Source organism: Nerophis ophidion, linkage group LG20 (assembly GCF_033978795.1).
Source record: "Nerophis ophidion isolate RoL-2023_Sa linkage group LG20, RoL_Noph_v1.0, whole genome shotgun sequence".
NCBI classification, from domain to species: Eukaryota; Metazoa; Chordata; class Actinopteri; order Syngnathiformes; family Syngnathidae; genus Nerophis; species Nerophis ophidion.
In genome coordinates this window covers 3,320,795-3,340,642 of record NC_084630.1, presented here as the reverse complement: position 1 = coordinate 3,340,642, position 19,848 = coordinate 3,320,795, and the positions used below count along the sequence as shown (strand labels likewise).

At 39.0% G+C, this 19,848-nt stretch overlaps 4 non-coding genes across 4 annotated transcripts; all 4 read right to left on the bottom strand.

The window, feature by feature from the left end:
• Positions 1–2,740: 2,740 nt before the first annotated feature.
• On the bottom strand, positions 2,741–2,859 carry LOC133539319 (5S ribosomal RNA). Its single transcript, XR_009803278.1, has one exon. It is a non-coding gene; the product is annotated as a 5S ribosomal RNA (ribosomal RNA).
• A 2,571-nt stretch (positions 2,860–5,430) lies between these two features.
• LOC133539308 (5S ribosomal RNA) lies at positions 5,431–5,549 on the bottom strand. Its single transcript, XR_009803269.1, has one exon. It is a non-coding gene; the product is annotated as a 5S ribosomal RNA (ribosomal RNA).
• A 3,763-nt stretch (positions 5,550–9,312) lies between these two features.
• Positions 9,313–9,431, bottom strand: LOC133539254 (5S ribosomal RNA). The gene has a single exon (XR_009803222.1). It is a non-coding gene; the product is annotated as a 5S ribosomal RNA (ribosomal RNA).
• A 3,132-nt stretch (positions 9,432–12,563) lies between these two features.
• On the bottom strand, positions 12,564–12,682 carry LOC133539297 (5S ribosomal RNA). The gene has a single exon (XR_009803260.1). It is a non-coding gene; the product is annotated as a 5S ribosomal RNA (ribosomal RNA).
• Between the last annotated feature and the right edge of the window lie 7,166 nt (positions 12,683–19,848).

The window sequence follows — 19,848 nt, the reverse complement described above, 5'->3', positions numbered from 1 at the left end:
CAATGGGAGAGCACCCAGCTGCTTCCGGCCTCATTAGCATATTTATTAATTCACCAATCACCGACTTTTTGGAGTTGCTGTGAGTGAACACTTTAAATTGTCATTAAAGAACATAGTCTTTAATTTCCTCTAACCTCACTAATATATATGTATCCACAGTTTATTTATGGAACGTCACACCGGTGTGTTGGATGCCAAGGGGCGGGACTAACGGCAGTTTGAGACTTGTGATTGGCTGATCAAAGCGTGTTTGTTCCTGACATGGCCTCACGTTGAACCGCAACAAAGGAAGACAACAGTCACATAGCCACAAAAGAACTGAACATGAATGTGTGCACACGCCAGTTGTGAAAAATAGGCTCATTTTTGCTGCTCCTTTGCAGGTTAAGGCCCTGTTAGTACTAGAAAAAGGGACTACCTGGGATAACCAGGTGATGTAAACCTTTTACACTTGCGGCACACTCACAGCAGAGGGCGCAGTTTCTAACTTGCTGGGGGGAAAAATCAGCTGCGTTTATCCATCCATCCATTTCTACCGCTTATTCCCTTTCGGGGTCGCGGGGGGCGCTGGCGCCTATCTCAGCTACAATCGGGCGGAAGGCAGGGTACACCCTGGACAAGTCGCCACCTCATCGCAAGGCCAACACAGATAGACAGACAACATTCACACTCACATTCACACACTAGGGCCAATTTAGTGTTGCCAATCAACCTATCCCCAGGTGCATGTCTTTGGAAGTGGGAGGAAGCCGGAGTACCCGGAGGGAACCCACGCATTCACGGGGAGAACATGCAAACTCCACACAGAAAGATCCCGAGCCTGGATTTGAACCCAAGATTGCAGGAACTTCGTATTATGAGGCAGACGCACTAACCCCTCTGCCACCGTGAAGCCCAGCTGCGTTTAATTAACTTTAAATTCATTTATTGGCTATTATTTACTTTATGGGCAGTTTTTCCTTGCGATTTTACTCAGCCACACAGACTTGCTGCATGCTGAATATGCTATTGTTGACCTCTTTTCTCTCTGCATCTTTCTTTACCCCTCTTCTTTCCCCATTCTGTTGTTCTGAGTTTGACACACAGATAGACAGACAACATTCACACTCACATTCACACACTAGGGACCATTTAGTGTTGTTAATCAACCTATCCCCAGGTGCATGTCTTTGGAGGTGGGCAGAAGCCGGAGTACCCGGAGGGAACAATACCGGGTGTAGAGAGGCGGTGCTGGTGAACAAGCAGCGGGGCAGGGCTCCAGAAGATGGCGGCAAGGAGGCGGAGAATGCGGCGGAGCGGAGAGGCGGGGCGTGCCGACAGCGACGCAGCAATCTGATTCAGGTGCACGGATCGCGTACAGGCACATGATTGATTTATCTCCTCACACTGTACAAAAGGGGAAAAGGAGGAGAGATCGGAGCAGTAGGAGGAGAGTCCACAGCAGTCACTGGAGAGAAACAGGAAGCAAGACGCGAGACCCGGAGAGCGAGAAGCAGGAGTCGCGACGGCGCAAGAAACTGTCTTTATTGAAAAATAAGCGATAGTCAAACCTGTTCAAGCATGTCCTTCCTGCGTGGTCCATGGAACCCGAGCGACGACAGAGAAAGTCGTCCACACTGGAAAACATGAAACCCCACACAGAAACATTGAGATTGAACCCAGGACCTTCTTATTGTGAGGCACACACACTAACCCCTTTCCGGCCGTGCTGTCCCAATCTAAATCCATTGATTATAAATAATATCATTCTCAATAAACAGTTAAACATGTTGTAATTCACATTATGAGATGAACTAAATTATCAAATTTTTCTACAAGGTTTAAAATGTTTAAAATGATTATTATTCTTTTCCCTTTGTAAACACTTCAGGTTTGAACAGTTTTTTTAAAAAATGGATCACATTATTACATTGTTTATCTTTCATGCTTAATCCAGGGATTCCCAAACTGTGATGTGTGTACCATTAGTGGTACGCCGGCTCCATCTAGTGGTACGCCAAAGAATGACTTGATTAAGGTACAGTGTTGTATTTTCCTACGTATAAACACAGTGTTACTGGCCCAAATATTCAATATCATTGTTAAATAAAACCTATGCCTTGTTTTTTTTTTTTGAATGAATACTCAGGCCTACTATGCTACTGTATTTTAATGTTGGTCATTGTGGTGGTGCTTGCAGAGACAAGTTTTTTTCTGAGGTGGTACTTGGTGAAAATAGTTTGGGAACCACTGGCTTAATCTTTTCCACAATTTAAGTCCACACTTGCTAAAGGTTTTAAATATGTTGTGTGCATACAAATGTTTTGAATTAAATTTTATATTTCTCCTCTTTTGTTGAGAATAAATGTTGTAAATTTGAGGGTAACAAGTTATAGTTTACGTAGTACATACTTTTAGCTGTTTGCAAATGTACCAAATTATTGAATTTTAATATGTTTAATTAAATTAATAAAGGGTTTGAATAGCCAACATTATGTGTTAAATGTAACTGACCTTATTTTATTACATGGTTAGTAAATAAAGTTCACTATTGTAGTTACTGTATTTCCTCATATTTCTACACAAAAATATGGTAACAGAGCGAGCAGTAGATAACATGGAGGGATTTTACATATTTAGCTTTACCCATGATTGAAATATTTCTTGGCAATTTATGCTGTATATTTGTAAGAGAAAGTGAATGGAAAAAATAATTGGTATTTTGTGAGAGAAGACAGCGTCCTTTGCTGTGAGTGTAAAAAGCTTACAGCACCTGGTATTCCCAGGCGGTCTCCCATCCAAGTACTAACCAGGCCCGACCCTGCTTAGCTTCCGAGATCGGACGAGATCGGGCGTGTTCAGGGTAGTATGGCCGTAAGCCGACAAACGTCGCAAAATGTACCTACTTAAATCGAACAGTGGGTGACATTATTGTTTGTCTTCCAGCCTGGCACGCATGCGCACACTAAGTTCTGTTTGTTGTGGCTGTGTAAAAAAACAAGTTTGGCTCAGCCAATCACAAGTCCAACAACTGACATTAGCCCCGCCCCCTGCCAGCCCAAACATCTGTGTGACCTTCCAAAAATGTCCTGTAGTCAAATATTGGCCAGGTTAGTGGAAATCAAAGGTGTTGTAATTAATGGTCATTTAAAGTGACAATTGTACACAGTCCGTGATTGGTCATTTTTAAACATGCAATTTTAATCCGTCAATATTTTCACAATTTGGGGAAATGAACCAATCAGTGTCTCTTATTCCAACACAACTTTATCTCCCAACAATTTGGCCAATGGGAGAGCACCCAGCTGCTTCCGGCCTCATTAGCATATTTATTAATTCACCAATCACCGACTTTTTGGAGTTGCTGTGAGTGAACACTTTAAATTGTCATTAAAGAACATAGTCTGTAATTTCCTCTAACCTCACTAATATATATTTATCCACAGTTTATTTATGGAACGTCACACCGGTGTGTTGGATGCCAAGGGGCGGGACTAACGGCAGTTTGAGACTTGTGATTGGCTGATCAAAGCGTGTTTGTTCCTGACATGGCCTCACGTTGAACCGCAGCAAAGGAAGACAACAGTCACATAGCCACAAAAGAACTGAACATGAATGTGTGCACACGCCATTTGTGAAAAATAGGCTCATTTTTGCTGCTCCTTTGCAGGTTCAGGCCCTGTTAGTACTAGAAAAAGGGACTACCTGAGATAACCAGGTGATGTAAACCTTTTACACTTGCGGCACACTCACAGCAGAGGGCGCTGTTTCTAACTTGTTGAGAAAAAACTAAGTTGCGTTTACTGCGATGAGGGAGCGACTTGTCCAGGGTGTACACCGCCTTCCGCCTGATTGTAGCTGAGATAGGCGCCAGCGCCCCCCGCGACCCCAAAAGGGAATAAGCGGTAGAAAAATGGATGGATGGGCAGTTGCGTTTATCCATCCATCCATTTTCCCGTTCGGGGTCGCTGGAGCCTATCTCAGCTGCATTCGGGCGGAAGGCAAGGTACACCCTGGACAAGTCGCCACCTCATGGCAGGGCCAATATAGACAGAGAGACAACATTTACACTCACATTCACACACTTGGGACCATTTAGTGTTGTTAATCAACCTATCCCCAGGTGCATGTCTTTGGAGGTGGGCAGAAGCCGGAGTACCCGGAGGGAACAATACCGGGGAAACATGGAAACTCCACACAGAAACATTGAGATTGAACCCAGGGCCTTCTTATTGTGAGCCACACACTATAACCTCTGTGTCACTGTGCTGTCCCAGTCTAAATCCATCCATACATCCATTTCTACCACTTATTCCCTTTGGGGTCGCGGGGGTGCTGGTTCCTATCTCAGCTACAATCGGGCGGGAGGCGGGAGACACCCTGGACAAGTCGCCACCTCATCACAGCAGTCTAAATCCATTAATAATAAATAATATCGTTCTCATGAACAGTTAAACTTGTTGTAATTCACATTATGAGATGAACTAAATTATCTAATTTTTCTACAAGGTTTAAAATGTTTAAAATGATTCTTCTTCTTTTCCCTTTGTAAACACTTTAGGTTTGAACGGTTTTTTTTTAAATGGATCACATTATTACATTGTTTATGTTTCTTGCTTAATCCAGGGATTCTCAAACTGTGATGTGTGTACCATTAGTGGTACGCCGGCTCCATCTAGTGGTACGCCAAAGAATGACTTGATTAAGGTACAGTGTTGTATTTTCCTACATATAAACACAGTGTTACAGGCCCAAATATTCAATATCATTGTTAAATTAAACCTATGCCTTGTTTTTTTTTAATGAATACTTAGGCCCACTATGCTATTGTATTTTAATGTTGGTCATTATGGTGGTGCTTGCAGAGACAAGTTTTTTTCTGAGGTGGTACTTGGTGAAAAAAGTTTGGGAACCACTGCCTTAATCTTTTCCACAATTTAAGTCCACACACTCATATGCTAAAGGTCTTAAATATTTCATGTGCATACAAATGTCTTGAATTACATTTTATATTTCTCCTCTTTTGTTGAGAATAAATGTTGTAAATTTGAGGGTAACAAGTTATAGTTTACGTAGTACATAATTTTAGCTGTTTGCAAATGTACCAAATCATTGAATTTCAATATGTTTGATAAATTAATAAAGGGTTTGAATAGCCAACATTATGTGTTAAATGTAACTGACCTTATTTATTACATGGTTAGTAAATAAAGTTCACTATTGTAGTTACTTTATTTCCCCATATTTCTACACAATAACTCAGATATGGTGACACAATTAAGCGGGCAGTAGATAATATGGAGGGATTTTACATATTTAGTTTTACCCATGATTGAAATATTTCTTGTCAATTTATGCTGTATAATATTAAGTGAAAGTGAATTAAAAACCAATTGGTATTTTGTGAGAGAAGACAGCGTCCTTTGCTGTGAGTGTGCCTTGAGTGTAAAAAGCTTACAGCACCTGGTATTCCCAGGCGGTCTCCCATCCAAGTACTAACCAGGCCCGACCCTGCTTAGCTTCCGAGATCGGACGAGATCGGGCGTGTTCAGGGTAGTATGGCCGTAAGCCGACAAAAGATGCAAAATATACCTACTTAAATCAAACAGTGGGTGACATTATTGTTTGGCTTCCAGCCTAGCACGCATGCGCACACTAAGTCCTGTTTGTTGTGGCTGTGTGAAAACACGCTTGGCTCAGCCAATCACAAGTCCAACAACTGACATTAGCCCCGCCCCCTGCCAGCCCAAACATCTGTGTGACCTTCCAAAAATGTCCTGTAGTCAAATATTGGCCAGGTTAGTGGAAATCAAAGGTGTTGTAATTAATGGTCATTTAAAGTGACAATTGTACACAGTCCGTGATTGGTCATTTTTAAACATGCAATTTTAATCCGTAAATATTTTCACAATTTGGGGAAATGAACCAATCAGTGTCTCTTATTCCAACACAACTTTATCAGCCAATCAGCTCCGCTTCTGGCCAACTTTATCGCCCAACAATTTGGCCAATGAGAGAGCACCCAGCTGCTTCCGGCCTCATTAGCATATTTATCAATTCACCATTCACCGACTTTTTGGAGTTGCTGTGAGTGAACACTTTAAATTGTCATTAAAGAACATAGTCTGTAATTTCCTTTAACCTCACTAATATATATTTATCCACAGTTTATATATAGAACGTCACACCGCAACAAAGGAAGACAACAGTCAGAATAGCCACAAAAGAAGTGAACATTATTGTGTGCACACACAATTTGTGAGTCATTTTCATAAAAGAGTCATTTGTGCAGCTACTTTGCAGGTTCAGGCCTGGTTAGTACTAGAAAAAGGGACTACCTGGGATAACCAGGTGACGTAAACCTTTAAACACTTGCGGCAAACTCACAGCAGAGGGCGCTGTTTCTAACTTGCTGAGAAAAAAATCTGTTGGGTTTAATTAACTTTCAGTTAAATTCTTGGGCAGTTTTTTTGCCATCTGAATGCTGAATATGCTATTGTTGACCTCTTTTCTCTCTGCCTCTCCCCCCCCTCTTCTTTCCTATTTTTAACAGATAGTTGTTCCCCAAAAAACTGAGTTTGACACACAGACAGACAGACAACATTCACACTCACATTCACACACTAGGGACCATTTAGTGTTGTTAATCAACCTATCCCCAGGTGCATGTCTTTGGAAGTGGGCAGAAGCCGGAGTACCCGGAGGGAACAATACCGGGGAAACTTCTTATTGTGAGGCACACACACTATCCCCTGTTCCGCCGTGCTGTCCCAGTCTAAATCCATTAATAATAAATAATAACGTTCTCAATAAACAGTTAAACATGTTGTAATTCACATTAAGAGATGAATAAGATTATCTCATTTTTTTATAAGGTTTAAAATGTTTCAAGGTTCAAGGTTCAAATTTATTTGTCACATGCAGACTACACCGCAGTGAAATGCTTTTTTTCCTTGCTCTTCAGATATTGTGTACAGTGGGATCCAAACACTAGTTGCAGAATCTAATACACTAAATACAAAAAATACAAAAAATACAAAAAATTGAATTGAATTGAATTGAATAGAATATAATTCAAAGGATTCTTCTTCGCACTTTTTAAACACTTTGGGTTTGAACAGTGTCTTAAAATGGATCACATTATTATATTATTTAACTTTCTTGCTTTATCCAGGGATTTTCAAACTGTGATGTGTGTACCATTAGTGGTACGCCAGCTCCATCTAGTGGTATAATAAAGAATCACTTGATTAAATGATAAAATGGTATATGTGTTGGACTAGGATGTTAGAAGGTGGGGATTGAACCAGTAACCCTCAGATTAATGGCACAGCCACTCTACCAACTTCTCCACGCCGTCCCCATTACGGCACAGTCTTGTATTTTCTTACATATAAACACAGTGTTACTGGCCCAAAAAATTCAATATAATTAATAAAGGGTCTAAATCAGGGGTCACCAACCTTTTTGAAACCAAGAGCTACTTCTTGGGTACTGATTAATGCGAAGGGCTACCAGTTGGATACACACTTAAATAAATTGCCAGAAATAGCCAATTCGCTAAATTTACCTTTGATAAATAAATCTATATATATATATATATAAATGGGTATTTCTGTCCATCATTCCGTCGTACATTTTTTTTCCTTTTACGGAAGGGTTTTTGTAGAGAATAAATGATGAAAAAAACACTTAATTGAACAGTTTAAAAGAGGAGAAAACAGCAAAAAAAAAAAGAAAATTAAATTTTGAAACATAGTTTATCTTCAATTTCGACTCTTTAAAATTCAAAATTACACCGAAAAAAAGAAGAGAAAAACTAGCTAATTCGAATCCTTTTGAAAAAAATTTAAAAACGAATTTATGGAACATCATTAGTTATTTTTCCTGATTAAGATTAATTTTAGAATTTTGATGACATGTTTCAAATAGGTTAAAATCTAATTTGCACTTTGTTAGAATATATAACAAATTGGTCCAAGCTATATTTCTAACAAAGACAACTCGTAATTTCTTCTACATTTTCCAGAACAAAAAATTTAAAAGAAATTCAAAAGACTTTGAAAAAAGATTTGAATTTGATTGTAAAGATTTTCTAGATTTGCCGGAATATTTTTCTTGTATTTTAATCATAAGAAGTTTGAAGAAATATTTCACAAATATTCTTCGTCAAAAAAACAGAAGATAAAATGAAGAATTAAATCAAAATGTATTTATTATTCTTTACAATAAAAAAAATACTTGAACATTGATTTTAAATTGTCAGGAAAGAAGAGGAAGGAATTTAAAAGATATATGTTTTTAAAAATCCCAACATCTTTTTTAAGGTTGTATTTTTCTCTAAAATTGTCTTTCTGAAAGTTATAAGAAGCAAAGTAAAAAAATAAATGAATTTATTTAAACAGGTAAAGAAAGACCAAGTCTTTAAAATATTTTCTTGGATTTTCAAGTTCTATTTGAGTTTTGTCTCTCTTAGAATTAAAAATGTCGAGCAAAGCGAGACCATCCATCCATTTCCTACCGCTTATTCCCTTCTGGGGTCGCGGGGGGCGCTGGCCTATCTCAGCTACAGTCGGGCGGAAGGCGGGTTGAACCCTGGACAAGTCGCCACTCATCACCTCATCGCAGGGCCAACACAGATAGACAGACAACATTCACACTCACATTCACACACTAGGGACCATTTAGTGTTGTTAATCAACCTATCCCCAGGTGCATGTCTTTGGAGGTGGGAGGAAGCCGGAGTACCCGGAGGGAACCCACACATTCACGGGGAGAACATGCAAACTCCACACAGAAAGATCCCGAGCTTGGATTTGAACCCAGGACTGCAGGACCTTCGTATTGTGAGGCAGACGCACTAACCCCTCTGCCACCGTGAAGCCCAAAGTGAGACCAGCTTGCTAGTAAATAAATACAATTTAAAAAATAGAGGCAGCTCACTGGTAAGTGCTGCTATTTGAGCTATTTTTAGAACAGGCCAGCGGGCGACTCATCTGGTCCTTACGGGTGACCCCTGGATTAAATTAATAAAGGGTTTGAATAGCCAACATTATGTGTTGAATGTAACTGACCTTTTTTATTACATGGTTACTAAATAAAGTTCACTATTGTAGTTACTGTATTTCCCCATATTTCTACACAATAACTCAGATATGGTGACACAAGCGAGCAGTAGATAATATGGAATGATTTTAAATATTTAGCTTTACCCATGATTGAATTACTACTTGGCAATTTATGCTGTATATTTCTAAGAGAAAGTGAAAAACCAATTGGTATTTTGTGAGAGAAGACAGCGTCCTTTGCTGTGAGTGTGCCTTGAGTGTAAAAAGCTTACAGCACCTGGTATTCCCAGGCGGTCTCCCATCCAAGTACTAACCAGGCCCAACCCTGCTTAGCTTCCGAGATCGGACGAGATCGGGCGTGTTCAGGGTAGTATGGCCGTAAGCCGACGGAAACAGCAAAATATACCTACTTAAATCAAACAGTGGGTGAAATTAATGTTTGGTCTCCAGCCTAGCACGCATGCGCACACTAAATTCTGTTTGTTGTGGCTGTGTGAAAACACGCTTGGCTCAGCCAATCACAAGTCCAACAACTGACATTAGCCCCGCCCCCTGCCAGCCCAAACATCTGTGTGACCTTCCAAAAATGTCCTGTAGTCAAATATTGGCCAGGTTTGTAGAAATCGAAGCCTATGTAATTAATGGTCATTTAAAGTGACAATTGTACACAGTCCGTGATTGGTCATTTTCAAACATGCAATTTTAATGCGTCAATATTTTCCCAATATGGGAAAATGAACCAATCAGTGTCTCTTATTCCAACACAATTGTATCAGCCAATCAGCTCCGCTTCTGGGTAACTTTATCTCCCAACAATTTGGCCAATGGGAGAGCAGCCAGCTGCTTCCGGCCTCATTAGCATATTTATCATTTCACCAATCACCGACTTTTTGGGGTTGCTGTGAGTGAACACTTTAAATTGTCATTAAAGGACATAGTCTTTAATTTCCTCTAACCTCACTAATATATATTTATCCACAGTTTATTTATGGAACGTCACACCGGTGTGTTGGATGCCAAGGGGCGGGACTAACGGCAGTTTGAGACTTGTGATTGGCTGATCAAAGCGTGTTTGTTCCTGACATGGCCTCACGTTGAACCGCAGCAAAGGAAGACAACAGTCACATAGCCACAAAAGAACTGAACATAAATGTGTGCACACGCCATTTGTGAAAAATAGGCTCATTTTTGCTGCTCCTTTGCAGGTTCAGGCCCTGTTAGTACTAGAAAAAGGGACTACCTGGGATAACCAGGTGATGTAAACCTTTTACACTTGCGGCACACTCACAGCAGAGGGCGCTGTTCCTAACTTGTTGAGAAAAGATCAGTTGCGTTTACTGCGATGTGGCGACTTGTCCAGGCTGTACCCCGCCTTCCGCCCAATTGTAGCTGAGATAGGTGCCAGCGCCCCCCGCGACCCCAAAAGAGAATAGGCGGTAGAAAATGGATGGATGGCCAGCTGTGTTTATCCATCCATCCATTTTCCCGTTCAGGGTCGCTGGAGCCTATCTCAGCTGCATTCGGGCGGAAGGCAAGGTACACCCTGGACAAGTCGCCACCTCATCGCAGGGCCAATATAGACAAACAGACATTTACACTCACATTCACACACTAGGGACCATTTAGTGTTGTTAATCAACCTATCCCCAGGTGCATGTCTTTGGAGGTGGGCAGAAGCCGGAGTACCCGGAGGGAACAATACCGGGGAAACATGGAAACTCCACACAGAAACATTGAGATTGAACCCAGGGCCTTCTTATTGTGAGCCACACACTATAACCTCTGTGTCACTGTGCTGTCCCAGTCTAAATCCATCCATACATCCATTTCTACCACTTATTCCCTTTGGGGTCGCGGGGGCGCTGGTGCATATCTCAGCTACAATCGGGCGGAAGGCGGTGTACACCCTGGACAAGTTGCCACCTCATCACAGCAGTCTAAATCCATTAATAATAAATAATATCGTTCTCAAGAAACAGTTAAACATGTTGTAATTCACATTAAGAGATGAACAAAATTATCTATTTTTTCTACAAGGTTTGAAATGTTTAAAAGGATTCTTCTTCTTCGCACTTTGTAAAACTTTGGGTTTGAACAGTTTCTTAAAATGGATCATATTATTACATTGTTTAACTTTCTTGCTTAATCCAGGGATTCTCAAACTGTGATGTGTGTACCATTAGTGGTACGCCGGCTCCATCTAGTGGTACGCCAAAGAATGACTTAATTAAGGTACAGTGTTGTATTTTCCTACGTATAAACACAGTGATACTGGCCAAAAATATTCAACATAATTGTTAAAACCTCTGCCTTGTTTTTTTTAATGAATACTTAAGTATACTGTATTTTAATGTTGGTCATTATGGTGGTGCTTGCAGAGACAAGTTTTTTTCTGAGGTGGTACTTGGTGAAAAAAGTTGGTAACCACTGGCTTAATCTTTTCCACAACTTATGTCCACAACCTGATATGCTAAAGGTTTTAAATTTGTTATGTGCATACAAATATTTTGAATTGCATTTTATATTTCTCCTCTTTTGTTGAGAATAAATGTTGTACATTTGAGGATAGCAAGTTATAGTTGATGTAGTACATAATTTTAGCTGTTTGCAAATGTACCAAATCATTGAAAGTTTGATTAAATTAATAAAGGGTTAGAATAGCCAACATTATGTGTTAAATGTAACTTACCTTTTTTATTACATGGTTAGTAAATAAAGTACACTATAGTAGTTACTGTATTTCCCCATATTTCTACACTATAACTCAGATATGGTGACAATAGCGGGCAGTAGATAATATGGAGTGATTTTAAATATTTAGCTTTACCCATGATTGAAATATTTCTCGCCAATTTATGCTGTATATTTCTAAGAGAAAGTGAATGAAAAACCAATTGCTATTTTGTGAGAGAAGACAGCGTCCTTTGCTGTGAGTGTGCCTTGAGTGTAAAAAGCTTACAGCACCTGGTATTCCCAGTTTGGGAACCACTGGCTTAATCTTTTCCACAACTTAAGTCCACACACTCATATGCTAAAGGTCTTAAATATGTTATGTGCATACACATATTTTGAATTACATTTTATATTTCTCCTCTTTTGTTGAGAATAAATGTTGTAAATTTGAGGGTAACAAGTTATAGTTTACGTAGTACATAATTTTAGCTGTTTGCAAATGTACCAAATTATTGAATTTTAATACGTTTAATTAAATTAATAAAGGGTTTGAATAGCCAACATTATGTGTTAAATGTAACTGACCTTATTTTATTACATGGTTAGTAAATAAAGTTCACTATTGTAATTACTGTATTTCCCCATATTTCTACACAATAATATGGTACCAGAAGCGAGCAGTAGATAATATGGAATGATTTTAAATATTTAGCTTTACCCATGATTGAATTATTACTTGGCAATTTATGCTGTATAATTTTAAGTGAAAGTGAATGAAAAAACAATTGGTATTTTGTGAGAGAAGACAGCGTCCTTTGCTGTGAGTGTGCCTTGAGTGTAAAAAGCTTACAGCACCTGGTATTCCCAGGCGGTCTCCCATCCAAGTACTAACCAGGCCCGACCCTGCTTAGCTTCCGAGATCGGACGAGATCGGGCGTGTTCAGGGTAGTATGGCCGTAAGCCGACAGATCATGCAAAATGTACCTACTTAAATCAAACAGTGCGTGACATTTTTTTTAATATTTAATTTTTTTATTTTTATTTGTGTCATGAAAAAGAGAGGTCTTTGGGTTGGTGCACTAATTGTAAGTGTATATTGTTTTTTTTGTACTGATTTAGTAAAAATAAAAATTTAAATTACAAAAAAAAAAATTATACAAAATTATCCAATCGAGCCGCAGCCCGGTGGTTGGGTACCACTGTATTAAAGGACATAGTCTTTGATTTCCTTTCACCTTACAAATATATATTCATCCACAGGTTATTTATGGAACGTCGCAGTGGTCTGTTGGATGCCAAGGGGCGGGACTAACGGCAGTTTGAGACTTGTGATTGGCTGATCAAAGCGTGTTTGTTCCTGACATGGCCTCACGTTGAACCGCAGCAAAGGAAGACAACAGTCACATAGCCACAAAAGAACTGAACATGAATGTGTGCACACGCCATTTGTGAAAAATAGGCTCATTTTTGCTGCTCCTTTGCAGGTTCAGGCCCTGTTAGTACTAGAATAGGAGACGACTTGGGATAACAAGGTGATGTAAACCTTTTACACTTGCGGCACACTCACAGCAGAGGGCGCTGTTTCTAACTTGTTGAGAAAAAACTGTTTTAATTAACTTTCAATTCAGTTCTATGGGAAGTTTTTTTTTGCCATTTTACTCAGCCACACAGACTTGCTGTATGCTGAATATGCTTTGTTTGACCTATTTTCTCTCTGCATATTATTTATCCCCTTCTTATTCCCTCTTCATCCCCACCTTTGACAGATTGTTGTTCCCCCAAAATGAGTTTGTATACAGTAAACCCACTCCCAGTCCCAATAAAGTGTGCCATGAGTCAAATATTATTTTTGTGTATTCAGGTCCACTTTCTCCACCAACATGTCCAACTAACCAGCACATTATTTAGCAACAAAGTATCCACACATCCTGCAAGACATCGCCCTCATCACCTTTCAATCAAATCATGCACGTGGTCTGGTACTTCTTTCCATGTTTACGACAAGTCATGGTCATTGTTTGCATGTCAGGGGTCACAACTTTAAGAACCACTGCATAATCTAACACAAATAAAGATGTGAACATTTCATATCACCATTATTGTGACCAAGATGATTACGGTCATCATTATTACAGTGGTATTGCTGAATGTGCATAAAATGTACAGATACACACTGAAATATTGTAACCGAGTTTTATTTAGAATAATAACTAAAAATAAATAGACACACTATATACTTTGAAGGAAGAAGAAACCATAACCATTGCCATATTATTTTATAATGTGTATATAATATATCAATAATGTGTATAAAAGTTGGGATTGGTGTATGTCATTTTCGAGGAAAGAAGTTATTGCCTCTGGTTTTTGTATTAGCATTTAAGCTACCAAGCAGGTTAGCGATAATCGCTTTGGGAGTTTATCAATCACGGTTTTACGATAACTTCAATTTAAAACGGTAATACTAACCATCTGGATTTTTACTGCGGTTATTGCTAATACGTTGTATCGCTACATCCCGAGTTAACTACTTGGTGTGTAGTCCCTTAAAAAACCAAATTGTCTAATTTTTGGGAAAAAAAAGACACGTTCCATGTTGAGTTATCAGGGGACGCACTTTGTGTCAGAGTCGGTTTGTGACGAACCCCAAGATGCAGAGAAGGAGGCAGGCATGGAGTGAGAAAACATGATTTACTTTAAAACACTAAGACAAAAAAAAAACCAAAGGGTACAAACAAAAAGCGCTCACGTGGGCGGATAACAAACAAAAAGGCCTAGAGTGGAAGCTCGCAGGTATCAAGCAAGAAACAGAAGTTGTACTTATAATATGAAAGCAAACTTGGAAGCAGGGAACAAAAGACAAAAAGCTACAAAGCATTATCAAATATAGCTTACCGCAACGCTGCATTGACACAATATGATACGACACGACACGACAGGTAGCAACGACAAGAGCGACAATAATCCAGCCCTGACTGGAGGACAAAAGCAGGTAGAAATAGGAGCGGGCTGATTGACACCAGGTGTGGCCAGGTGCCAATCAGCCGCAGCTGAGGGGAAACAGCGCACAGGGGAAAAAAACAGGAGACAGACAAAATAAGAGCGCTGACAGGAACTAAAGACAGGGAATACTAAACACACACAGAGGGAAAAATAAAACACAAACAAACTTTCAGGGGCAAGCCTGACACTTTGTCCTGTATCTTTATTACCGTGGGAATTAATAATAGTTGTTAAAATATCAATAGATTTCAAAGAATGACACCAGCTTTGACAAGATAGTTTGCCGCAGCCTAAGGCTAAGCTAACGGCGTGTATGATCGCTCACCATCAAAACTCTGTGCCGTTCATCTGTTTATTTATTTTTTTGCCTTGGCTGTTAGTCGTTTTACCTCATCTTGGCAGCAGCTGACTAGAATTATCTGACTAGTTTCACATGTGACTTTTTACTACGGTGTTATTTTTCTGTAAAAAACAATCACAAATGTGATCGTTTGTCGATTGTTTTTGTCTGAGCTGCATGTGGCTATCACCTCAACAAGGTTTGTGCTAACTTAGCTCACTTTTTTAGTGTAAATTTAGCAACTCTGCTCTCTTGTTGTCATTATGATAAGGATGTCTTGTCTGCAATACACGAGTTGTGTACCTAACAGGGTTGTCAAAGTCATGTTTGATTCGAGGCCACATTGAGGAAAATTTATTCCCAAGTAGTCGTTATGTGCTAAAATCATGGTGTGATAACTTAAAAATAAAGACAACTTCAGACTGTTTTCTTTGTTTGAAAATAGATAAAGTATAGTCCGTAAAAGTACAAATAATAATGCATTTTTTTACACTCGCATGTGGCAGTTAATGGCATTCCTTCTTTATTTGTCGCTATTTATACTTTCTGAATAAATTATTTTATAATGTTTATCAGTCAATTATGTGGGATTGAGTCCGGCAGAGTTTCAAAATGCTCCCATTGGTTTTAATATTTCATCCATCAGATCATCAATTTACAGGATGTTAGAATGTAATTTACTCATTTTCCTCAACTGACGTACTAACATCATGTGGTTTATTCTGCACATATGTAGCATCATCTACAACACAACTTGAGAATTTGGACTCATTTCAATAATCACACATCAAGTTAAAAGGAGATGCTTAATATTTTATTAGAAAATGTGTCCTCAGTTGAAGTACATCCTGAAATGTACAGATGAACAAAAGCATTGATTTGGGTAAACATGTCACAGGTTACATGACCAACAACATCTTTGACGATCAAGGCATGAACGTAACAATCCACATTTTGTATGCTATCACTAATAAGCAGCGTAAGTACGTAGCGTCCAAACATGGAAGTGGTGCCTCTGGCTTTACACGGCAACTAGCTCCGCCCCCTCGGAAGATACGTGGCAGGGGATACAAAGAATTGCTATTGCGACATCCAGTGGACACATTTAGGACAGCAGTTTCTTTTATTCAACAATTTCAGCTCATTTGTATACATAGCAAACTTATCTCGGGGGCCAGATTTAACCTGTTCCCGGGCCTGAACTGGCCCACGCGGCGTACATTTCACACCCCGGTTTATGATTTGAAGTTAGTTTCAAACATGCATACAGTTACAACACGGTACATCACATGTTTTCAATTTCTCATTGCAACACGTCCTAAAATAATTATGAAGAAGCAGATCTCATTCAATTCTGCCCCTTTTCTTTTTTACATGGGCGGAAGTCAGGGTGCACCTTGGACAAGTCGCCACCTCATCGCAGGACCAACAGCCAACAGACAAGCATTCACTACATTGATGATGTATATTAAAGTTCTCAATAAATACTTCAATATGTTGTAATGCACATTATAAGATGACTAAGACTATGTCATTTTCAATACAGTTTAAAATGTTTATTAAGACTCTTCTTTTTTGTACTTTGTAAACACTTTGAGTTGAACAGTTTCATAAACTGTATCATATTAGTACTTTATTGGGTTTGTTTTGCCCCATTCCATAAATCAATTCCACATAGCGATCTACTAAAGTTGTTACTGTAAGTGTTGTACATGCATAACAATGTTTTATGTTAGATTTTACTCTAAGATTACATTTCTCCTCTTTTGTTGAGAAGAATTGTTGTACATTCTTGTGTAGCAAGTTTTAGTTTACTTTGTACAGTTGTAAGCAAAATTATTCAACCCCCACACAATTTTGGTGTTTTAGCAAGTTGGACATTTATTCTGTATTTTGTTTATAGTCATATCAAATAAAGATGCATTAAATAGATAAATGCAACTTTAATTACAACATTATATTTTGTAACATACCAAACATTGTCATTTCTCCTAATATCTCATTGACAAAATTATTCAACCCCTTGAAGATCATAACTCTTAAGAACAGAATTTGAATAAGGTCTTTTCAACCAGGTGTTGAAAACACCTGTAGATGTGATTAGAACCGTAACAAGCAACAATTAAAGTGATTGAAAAAGACTGTGACGCTCAGCTTCTTGTAGATGGTCAATGGTGTATTTGCAACATGGTGAAGTCCAGGGAGTAGTCAAAGAAGTCAAGAGAGGAGGTAATTTCTCTTCATAAGAAAGGATATGGATATATGAAAATAGCAAAGGCATTACACATTCCAAGAGACACAGTTGGGAGCATAATTTGCAAGTTTAAAGTTAAAGGCACAGTGGAAACACTACCCGGGCGTGGTAGAAAGAGGATGCTGTGTGCAACTGCTGTCCGGTATTTGAAGCGTACAGTGGTGAAAAACCCCGGGTAACAGCTGAGGAACTACAACAGGACATTGCAGAGGGGGGAACGCAGGTTTCGTCCCAGACCATAAGGCGCGCACTACAAGATGAAGGCCTCCATGCCAGAACTACCAGGCGCACCCCACTTCTGACTACCAGGCACAAGAAAAATAGACTCCAGTATGCCAAAAATCATCTGGACAAACCCCAAAGGTTTTGGGAAACTGTTCTATGGAGTGATGAGACAAAAGTGGAACTCTGTGGGCCTATGAATCAACGTTATGTCTGGAGGAGAAAAAAGGAAGCTTACAAAGAGAAGAACACCTTGCCTACTGTTAAGCATGGTGGGGGGTCAATCATGCTCTGGGGCTGTTTCTCTGCCTCAGGTACCGGGAATCTCCAGCGCGTTCAAGGCATTATGAATTCTATTTCCTAGCAGGATATATTAGCTGCAAATGTCATGAAGTCAGTGAGGAAGCTGAGGCTTGGGAGATGTTGGACCTTCCAACAGGACAAGGATCCCAAGCATACCTCCAAATCAACATCAGAGTGGTTGCAGAAGAAGGGCTGGAAGACTCTGGAGTGGCCTTCACAGTGGCCAGACCTAAATCCTCTAGAAAAGCTGTGGTGGGACTTGAAGAAGACAGTTGCAGCACACAAGCCCAAGAATATGAAGGAACTGGAGGCTTTTGCCCAAGAGGAATGGACTAAAATACCTGTAGATGCTTGCAAGAAGCTTATGGATGTTATTACTGCCAAAGGGTGTTCTACTAAGTACTAAAGATGCATGGAACTAGGGAGTTGAATCATTTTGTCAATGAGATATTAAGAAAAATGTCCTTTTTAGGTATTTTGTAAAATACAGTGTTACAATTTAAGTTGCATTTGTCTATTTGACACATCTTTATTTGATATGACTAAACAAAATACGGAATAAATATCCCCACACCAAAATTGTGTGGGGGTTTAATCATTTTGATCACAACTGTACATAATCTTTGCTGATTGCAAATGCACACAACCGTTCAATTTGAATACTTTTGATACCACAAAAAAAATGTTTGTTGTTGTCGATATCCAACATGATGTATTTTTCAGCATGACCTTTTTTGTAACACAATTGGTGAATAAAACTCACTTTTGTAGTTATTTGCTCATATTTCTGCACAAGCACTCAGATACAGTATGGTAACAGCAGCAAGCAGGATAGAATATGGAGTGGTTCTGTCCAAAACATGATTAGTCTTATTCATTATGGAAATATTTCTTGCCAACTTACGTTTTACATTTTTTTTATACGAGATTCCCAGTTTATTATTTATTATTACACCGCATAATTTGGTTTCTTTTACCCTTTCAATATCTACTCCGTCTATTCGTATTTGTGTCTGACTTTCTCTTCCACTGTTACCAAATAGCATTATTTCATCAAAGATTGTCTTTTTTTGGCAAACCATCTTTTTAATTTGTTAATTTCTTTTGTTATTATTTGTATTATCTTCTGTGTGTTCTCTCCTGAACAATACACAGTTGTGTTGTCTGCAATCAATACTAACTTTACGTACTTAGTAACTTTGCAAATGATGTTGTTATAAAGATTGACCAATTGTTGGTCCCAGTATTGATCCCTGGGGAACACCACAAGACATATTCTGCTCTGTCGACGTATGTTCGCCATGCTTCACGTATTGCTTCCATTTAAAATTGTTTGATAAATTGTGTCAAATACTTTAGTTAGACCCATAAACATTGCAGCTGCACACTCTCCTGAAGGAATCAATAAAGTACTATCTATCTATCCATCCATCCATCCATCTATCTATCTGTCTGTTTACCAGCTATTGCATCGGTCATTTCCTCTGTTTTTTCCAATAATGCTGAATAATATCCGTAGTGGTTTTCTACATTCCCTTTTTACTTATGAATTTGTCCAATCTGTTGAACATTTTTTCTTAAATAATTTTAAGAAATTATGTAGAAGTGTCTGGTTGCATCAGCTCAGCTCTTTTAATGTCTTTAATGTCCTTTGTTTTCTTTGATGTTTGATGTAGTAAGAGGGATGTCTACTATGGCTATGAGTTGGTTTTTTTCCCCTTGGCCTCAGTTTGGACCCCCTGTCCAGGGCCCCAGGCTTAGACCGATTTTTTTTATTTTATTTTTTTCTATTTTATTTTAATCTTTTATTTTTTTCTTCCATCCCCCCACTTGTTTACCTGTATCTCACCTTTTTGTAAGGGGCGCCGGAAGTTGGCAAACCCGTCAGCGATCCTGTTCTGTCTCCCTGTAATGTTTGTCTGATCTTGAATGGGATTGTGCCGAAAATTTTAATTTCCCCTCGGGGATTAATAAAGTATGTCTGATTCTGATTCTGATTTAAAAAA